At 42.7% G+C, this 9,152-nt stretch overlaps 1 protein-coding gene across 1 annotated transcript in view; it reads right to left on the minus strand.

Annotated features, from left to right (window-relative positions):
* Positions 1–9,152, minus strand: part of TLL2 (tolloid-like 2) — a 192,905-nt gene that overhangs the window by 85,064 nt on the left and 98,689 nt on the right. The window lies entirely within an intron of this gene.

Genomic DNA, 9,152 nt, shown 5'->3' on the forward strand with positions numbered 1-9,152 from the left:
CGACCCTGTACAGGGTTTCCGAGGGTGTAAATCTTTACGGGAGTAGAAAGCCTCATCTTTCTCCCGCGGAGCGGCTGGTAGTTTCGAACCGCTAACCTTAAGGTTCGCAGCCCAATTCGTAACCACTACGCTACCAGAGCTCCCAACTGGGAATATATAGAAGTCTAAATTGACACATGTAGAGAATTCTGTTCCTTCAGTACTTCCAATACATTATTCTATCATCTTTTGGTTTTCTTTGTTGCCACTGCATGTGTATTTGTAAATCTAAAAGTCATTTCTTAATATGTTATCTATCTTTTTTGCTGTTCTGTTTTCTCTCATTCATTTGTGGTCTCTTCCTCAGTTTCATTATGATTGTTTAAATATTGATTTGTTTATTTCTCTGCTTGAAACTCGGTGTGATTCTTGAAAGTTTAGAAAATTCTCATTTATTATTCCTTGATTATTTATTGCCTTGTTACCAATCTCTCTATGTGAATTCTCTTACCTTCTGGAAATTGTACTAATTGTAGTTTGAACACTCTTTTTAGTCTCCATGTCTCTTTACCTTTGTTATCTCGATCAGTGCTACCATTTGGATAGTTTACTCAGATCTACTTTCTACTTCACAAAATTTTCTCTTCAGTTGTGTCCAATATACTATTTATCTCATTACAGTTTGAATGAACATAGTTTTCATTTCTAGAAGCTCTACTTAGTGTATGCCCTTTTTACACATTCTCCTGTTTTTTCCTACTATTGTTTCAATGTCTTCTTTTGGCTTTTTCATCATTTTAAGCATACTTATTACAACCTCTTTCAGATTGTCCTATTTTTTTCTACAGCTTAGGGTACCAATTCTCCAATCTATTGTGTCTGTCAGTTCCCTCTTGTGGGTTAATTTTTATGTTTCAAATACTTTTCTTTTAAGCTCATTTTAAGGTGTGGTGCAGTAGAATAAGCACTTGACTGCTAACCACGAGGGTGGCAGTTCAAACCCACCAGCCACTCCTTGGAAACCTTATACAAGGTCGCTATGAGTAGGAACCAACTCAACAGCCTGTGATCATTCTTTTCTACAGTATTCCCACATGCCACGCCTTCTGGATGTGACCCTGGTTTGTATATTTAACTGCCAGGGCTCTTGAGATTTTATGGGTCCTTGGTCAGTTTTTATGTCAATTAACTTATCAGTTTAAGGTTTCCATATAAGCAAATGTAAATTGAGAATTCATACCTTCATGAGGAAGAGGCTTTGGGATTCCGTATCTCATTTAAGGTATTTTTACGCTCATTCAAAGTCTAGGAAATAGAGAATGATTTCTTGACACTCCCCTGAGCCATTCTTTTTCTTTCTAATGATGAAACCCTTTGCAGGTGGCTCCTTTTATAGAGAGATCAGTTCCCTTTTCCTGCCCCACACAGGATCAAGGCTTCACTTCTCATACCCATATGGGCATTATGTGGGCATTAAACACCAGCCCCTAGGCCCTTGATTGCAGTCCAGGGCCAGGGCCACTGCATAGCTGTGACACAACATTAAGTGTACGTCTCTGGGTTTCTATTCCCTATTCTTTCAGAGTAGGGTGGGTGCCTTTCTTTCCCTTTGAGCTTGACTCTATTTTCAATTAAGGGTTGGGGGGTGACGTTGAAAAAAATTTTTTCCAGCATTTTTATGTTTCTATAAGAACTGTCACTGTAAGATAAGCACTGGACTACTAACCAAAATGTTAGCAGCTCGAACCCACCAGCCACTCCTCAGAAATCCTATACAGGGTCACTATGATTGGAACCGAATCAATGACACTTAACAGCAACAACAATAGTTCAACTGGTCATATGACCAAAACCAGAATGTTGGTGTGCAATACATTTTTAAACCTGAAAATAAATGCTTTACTGCTAAAATCTCTAGCACAGAAGTCATACACTTGCAGCCCTCGGGATGAATGCAGCCTACAGATGTGTTTTATTTGACCCACACAATGGTTTGTTTGTGGGGGTTTTTTATCTCACTTTAGAAGCCAATTTTTTTAAAAATCAAGGAAGGGATTTCACACAAGAATCCAGATTTTCCAGTTTTTCGTTAAAAAGTGGAAAAATCTGGCAACAACGGGCTCATCTCTTACCATGGTACAGCCCACTGGAATCGACGAGCACCTGCTCCCGTAATTAGAGAACATGTCCTTCCGTTTGCTGCAATCTCTCATCCACTTCACAATATCCCATCCAGCCCACTTCACCCTTTTTCATGACCTGCCTGGACTCAAGTAGAGACTCTAACGTGCCATCCCAATCCTAGATTACAAAGTGCTAAATTTCAAGTGTGAATTACCCTAGTAGATTGGAAGTTCCATGGGGACAGAAATGTGGCTGGCTTGTTCACTATTCAACTCTCCACTTCTAGCACAGTTTCTGGCATGGATAAACATTGAGTCTTTTTCATATTTGGAATGAATTAATTAAATAATGGATGTGCTACTCTAAAAATAAACAGCTCAACAGTCCAAACAACTCTGGCTAAACCTCTCCAAAATGTTGGCAGTGCTGAAGTCCTTAATGTTTACATCCTGAGAGTTATCATGCCTTAAATAATCACAAGCAGTGATGTAGCAAGTAGAAGTTTGTTATTCATTACCCACATGGTTTTCAACAAGTCTCTTAATTTTCCTCTGCTGCCAACTCTCCTTTGGAGAATGGGTAACAAGTCTTCTTTATTTAAGGAAATAGCACTAAGCCATCCCACATTTCTCAGGCAAGCTGTGCTATATATACATGTGACCCAGTATCGTAAGAGCTGGTTTTATGTATCCGAGTCAACATGGGAAAATCTTAAGTGCACCTGGAAAGAGACTGGGGTGTAATTTCCAAAGATGCGTTATTGAATGACAGCTTCCCCCTCGGTCCAGTGAGAAATTTAATTTGCCAAGGACTCAACACAGGAAGCATTTGCCGATTAAAAATATGTCTAAACAGATGTTCTGCTTAGCCTGGAAGAAGGATCTTAATGCAACTGTCATTATTGGATTTTCTTGGATTACTACTATCTGGAATCAGAGTCCAAATAGAAGGATGTAATTATTTATTATGGCCGAGAGTCCTGCATTTGAAGAGGAGCTCAGGGGCTGCTGGGAGGATTTAACACTCTGGGGGTGGGGGAGGGGGAGGGATAAAATCCATTTAAATTCTCTGGCTCTGGAAATGGACCCTGGACTCTCTGTAGGAGCAGAGCAGCCGTTGCTTTTCAATGTTCCATTTCCAGTTGAAGGCATGGCTGTGTTATTAACAGAACTAGTCCTGATAGTCTTCTCAAGCAAGAACTTCAATTTTTAGATGAGGTAACTGGTCACTCCCACAGTGGAAGTAAAGTCCCTGATAATCTATCTGTTTGCATAATTCTCACACCCCAGGTGGTGAGCAAGCCCCACCTTGCCCACAGCAGCGATTCTGAAAGACTTGAGATAGCCCTTTAGTCAAAGGGGAGGACAATCTTACTCTGCACAGTAGTTCTTGAATCTCACTGCACATTAGAATCAACTGGGGAGCTTTTCAAGAATCCTGCCTGTCCTGATTTCTGGCAAGTACAGGGAGAAACTGGAACTTTCATCCATGTTGTTGCTGTTCCGTGTTGTCAAGTCGGTTCTGACTCATAGTGATCCTCTATGTGGTTCTGAAGCTGTAAATCTTTGTGGGGGCAGAAAACCCCATCTTTCTCCCATGGAGTGGCTGGTGGGTTCGAACTGCTGACCTGGTGGTTCACAGTACATTCTTTATCCTACAAAGTCACCTTACTTCCATGTCGTTGTTGCTGTTAAGTGCCATCGAGTCGATTCCGATCCGTAGCAACCCTGTATAGGGTTTCTGAGGAGCAACTGGTGAGCTTGAACCACCGACCTTGCAGTTCAAACGGATTTGCAGTCTGGCGCATTAACCCACAGTGCCACACCAGGACTCCATAGCAGGTGTAAAATGGTACTGCCTCTGAGGAAAACAGTCTAGAGGCTCCTCAACGAGTTGAACATCAGATTACCATTGTTGGTATTGTTGTTAAGTGCTGTCAAGTCTATCTGAACTCATAGCGACCCTGTATAGGGTTTCCAAGGAGCGGCTGGTGAGTTTGAGGTGCCGACTTTGTGCTTTATCCCACAGCTCTACACCATATGATCCAGCAATTCCTCTTTGGAGTTGCATATGCTTAAAAGAATCAGAGTCCTGATGTGGTGCTGTAGGGTTAGTACAACAACAAAGAATTGAAAGCAGGAACATGGGTAATGTAGACATCAATGTTCTAAGACTAAAAACCAAACCTTCTGCCATTGGCAATTCTGACTTACAGGGACCCTACAGGAGAAAGTACAGCACCCCGTAGGGTTTCCGATGCTACACTCTTTAGGGAATCGGATTACCACCCCTCTTTCCCATGAGTCTGAACCATCCACCTTTTGGTTAGCAGCCGGGTGCTTACCCACTGTATCACTCACAAAATCCAAACTCTAGAAACAACCTAAAGGTCCATCAACAAATGAATGGACAAACAAAATGCATAATCCCGTTATACAAACAATGAGATTATTCTTCTATAAAGAGAAATGAAGTCCTGATGTATGCCACAACATGGGTAAACCTTGAAAACATTCTGCTGAGTGAAATCAGTCGGTCACATGGAATCCCACTTACAGGCACTATCTGGAATAAAAAAATATGTAGTGGTCAAAGTTTACTCATGGTTATCACAGGTGGGAGTGAGAGGGAACGAAGGAGTTGCTCAAGGGGCACTGAGCTTCTGTTAAGGGAAATGAAAAGTTTGGAAACTCTAAGACAGTGATTCTGGCTGCACAACAGGATGAATACAATCGTTGTCACGGAATTGTACATATAAGAGTACTGCAATGACAAATGTTTTGTTTTGTGTGTGTGTGTGTGTGTGTACCACAATTGCCAACAGCAACTTGAAGCTTATGTTAATGAAGGAGGAACATGAGTGGAGTCAGAATACTTTCACGACTTGAAGAACGTAATCAGTGTCAATAAATTATACATGTAGAAACTTGAATTGGTGTATTTAACAGCAAAATAAATAAAATTTAAAGGAAAAAAATATCCTGCAGAGATTCAACTCAATTATCCTAGAGTGGACTCAAGGCACTTGTAGTTCTTAAAAACTCCCAGGCAATTAGAAAGCTCACGGAAGTTCAAGTTAAGTTCCAGATACAGCTCAAAGGATCAGAGTGAGGGGCTTTGAGGTGGGGGGCTTGGCTCAGAACAAACAGTGCCATTTGCTGTGTGGCTTTGGACATGCCATTTGTTCCTCAGAGCCTTGTTCCTGCCAGATGGTATGAGCACTGCCCAACGTAATATATGCCAAGCACTTGCCGTGGGCAATGCAAGGACTCTGTACATGTGGACTGCAGAAATGGCTAGGCTAGAAAGGGGACACATCTAAAGTCAGTCCTGTTCCACGATTACTTCCACATACACTAAGGTAAGTGAGATTCAGGCGTTCAAGGTCTGAGTGATGGTTTGTGCCCACATTTAAGGGATCCTTGTTCTCTGGTGTAAGCCCAGATCCCAGTAACCTTTGTTCCATCCCAAAGCCTTGAGGGACTGTTACTAAAAGCAGAAACCCTGTTCTTTTTTATGAATATAGTTCTGCAAATAAGGTCCCATCAAAACAATCACAGCTTCATTCCTAGACCAGTGACACACTCTATTTCATTAATCCAATTAGCAGCCCTGAAATGCATGCTGAGCTCTCATCTTCAGGGGAAGGCAGCTCCTTGGACCAACAGTTGACTGTGGGTTGCTAAGTGAGCAATTCTTAGAGATGCCCCCTTTCCCCAAAGCGGAGAGCACAAATCCCCACTGTTAGGGCTGATGGGAGCCACATATTGCCAGGAAATAAACCTACTGCTGAAGTCAGGGGGCTGGGGGCTTCCCTCAGATCCTTTCTCCTGCTGAGGTGGTCTCTTCTGGAGGTGTCAAGAGAAAGGGGTTGGGAATTCAGGGGAATTTGAGACTGGCACAACTTGCATTATCTTTCTTTCATTGAAACAAAAACAAGAGACACCCTAGGCTGGTCCTAGAGGGGTGAGATGGGGAGCATGGGGGAACAGGCCTGCCCTGGTTTCACTTGTGGAGTCTCCCTCCTCTACAACTTTACCCAGAATGCTTAAAAACCCACTGACCTGCAGCTTAATGCATGGTGGAGGCGTGGCTTAGCTTTGACATGATCCTCTTCAACCCAATAAGGTCATCTGAGGAGACTGAAGCAGCTTCAGAGGTGTGTGTGTCCTCCTCCTTAAAAGAGTTCAGGATCTCCTGTTGCAGTTTGGGTATTGTGCACAACAAGACTAGAGGCAGAGTAGTCATGACGGCAGCAGCCTATTCCTTCCTGTTGTCTTTAATTGTGTTTCTGTGCAGCTGTTGAACAGCTGTGGAATCCCAGCCCAGAAGTGGTGATACACTCTCGATGCTGGATAATATAATTCTTGGATATGGAGATGGGAGGAAGAAGAACTGGAAGAGTTACATTCCTTGAGTACCTTTTAAGTTCCAGACACCTGGCTATGCACTTTGCATCAATATTATTTCTAATTCTCACCAAACCTCATGCTAAGTAAGAGTTGGGATAAATTATCCAAAGTCATAGCTACTAAGTGGCTGAGGGAAGACTCAAACCCAAGTGTGCCTTATTTATTAGATTTACTTGGTGAATAGTAAGAACTCTGATCATGTCTATTGCTGGTGAGCAGAAGGTGGTTGAAAGGCTCCAAATAAAGCCATCATTAAGTCATCTCATCCCTGTAAGCTCACACCATTCTGCACATTAGGTGTCATATCTACTTCCCTTTCCTTGAACCTGGGCTGGCCATGTGGCTGGCTTTGACCAAGGCTGTTGTTATTGTTAAGTGCTGTCAAGTTAGTTCCAACTCAAAGTGACCCTGTAGAGGGTTTCCGAGGAATGGCCGGTGAACTTGAACTGCCAACTTAGCAGTTCAAACTGACCATGTGGCCCAGCGCATTAACCTGCAGCACCACACCAGGCTTTGACCAATGTTGTTGTTGTTGTTGTTAAGTGCCATCAAGTCAGTTCCGACCCACAGCAACCTTGTATAGGGTTTCTGAGGAGCAGCTGGTGAGTTTGAACTGCAAACCTTGCAGTTCATGTGGCTTTGCAGTCTGGAGCATAAACCCACAGAGCCACACCAGGACTCCCATTGTTGTAGTTGTTATGTGCTGTGGACTCGGTTCTGACTCATAGTGACCCTGTACAGGGTTTCTGAGGCTGTAAATCTTTACGGGAGCAGAAAGTCTCATCTTTCTCCCATGGAACAGCTGGTAGTTTCAAACTGCTGACCTTGCGGTTCACAGTCTGATTCGTAACCACTACGCTCCCAGAGCTCCTTGGTTCAAACCCAATAGAAGGTGGGAAAAGTGCCATTCTGGGAATTCTGAGTCTAGGGCTTTAGTAGATTGGAAGCTTCTGCTTGTTCCTTCTGGGAGCCAGTTGCCATGCTGAGAGAGTCTCAGGTTAGACCACTGAACAGTGCAAGTGTACATGGAGAGAAAGGGGCAATGTGGAAGCACATTGAGGCATCAGGACTACAATGAAAGCTTTTGGGAACCTCCCAGCCCAACCCAGCTGCTCGGTGGATGCAGTGGAGAGAGTGACTCCAAGGAACACCAGTTGAGTCCTTCTCGCCCCAAGGGAACCCAGACATTCCATAGAACCATGAAAGATGTCAAACCACTGTTTGAAAACTCTGAGTTTGGAGGAGGTTTTAATGCAAGTGTGGATCAGTGAAGTAGGGAGAAAATTTCGGTGTGGCATTTCCACAGTGATGACAAAGCCCTCTTGCCTTTATCATGAACCCAGTGCAAAAGCACCTCTAGTAGCTACAGTTTACAACTATATGGGAGTCACCTGTGACTAAAAAGAAGTGCCACTGAGTCTACCAGATGTCTGGGAACCCAGTGACTCATAAGTCAAAATATCCAAAAAACGGATAAGCAAAGCAGGAAAACACAGGTTTTAGAGAAGGGGCCAGCACATGTTCCCAGCAGCAAGCTATGTAGCTGAAAAACAAATGCTGATGTGTCCAATGTGCTAACAGATCTGCCTCTCTCTAAAAGAATTCAAATTGACAAGTAGTGGATCACAGCCCCAATAGAAAAATGGGCAAAGGTCACAAAGAGCTAAATCACAGAAGGGCACATCCAAACCACTGGCAAAGGTAGAGTCGATGCTCAAAGTCACCAGCAGGCAGAGAAATACAAATTAAAGCAATAGCAAGGTATCATTTATTCCCATCACACTGGTAAAAAATAAAAACACTGATAACAGCTGGTGCTGGTGAAGCTACAGAGAAAGGAGCACACTCATAAGTTGTTTTGGAAATGTGAACTGCTGAGCCTTTTGACACATCGTCCAGAAGCACCTACTAAAAAAAATATACCAAGTGTTTAAGGATGTATTTCTAGAATGTTTACTGCAGCACTGTTCACGATGGCAAAACTCGAACTGAAATGAATGATAATCACAACAAAAATAATTAAATACAGCAAGGTAGGTCCACACCAGTTTACAACTATTAAAAATAATAAATTTAAGTCATTCCAAGTGCCTTGGAAGAGAAACGTGGCACCAGGATTGGAGGAGGACTCATTAACAACCTGCAACATGCAGATGATATAATCTTGCTTGCTGAAAGTGAAGAGGATTAGAAAGTTCACTGATGAAAATCAAAGAGCACAGCCTTCAGTATGGATTACATCTCAACATAAAGAAGGCAAAGACCCTCACCACCAGACCAGTGAAAAACATTCTTATCAACGGAGAAAAGGTTGAAGTTGTCAAGGACTTCATTCTTCTTGGATCAACTATCAACCCTCATGGAAGCAGCAGTCAAGAAATTAAATGACATATTGCATTAGGCAAATCTGCCGCACAAGAACTTTTTAAAGTGTTGAAGAGCAAAGATGTCAACTTGAGGGCTAAGGTGCGCCTGACCCAAGCCATGGTATTTTCAATAACCTCATATGCATGTGAAAGCTGAACAGTGAATAAAGAAGACCGTAGAAGAATTGATGATTTTGAGTTATGGTGTTGGAGGAGAGTATTGAAAGTGCCATGGGCTGCCAAAAGAACCAATAGATCCGTTTTGGAAGAA

The sequence above is a fragment of the Chrysochloris asiatica genome, unplaced genomic scaffold (assembly GCF_000296735.1).
Source record: "Chrysochloris asiatica unplaced genomic scaffold, ChrAsi1.0 scaffold00003, whole genome shotgun sequence".
NCBI classification, from domain to species: Eukaryota; Metazoa; Chordata; class Mammalia; order Afrosoricida; family Chrysochloridae; genus Chrysochloris; species Chrysochloris asiatica.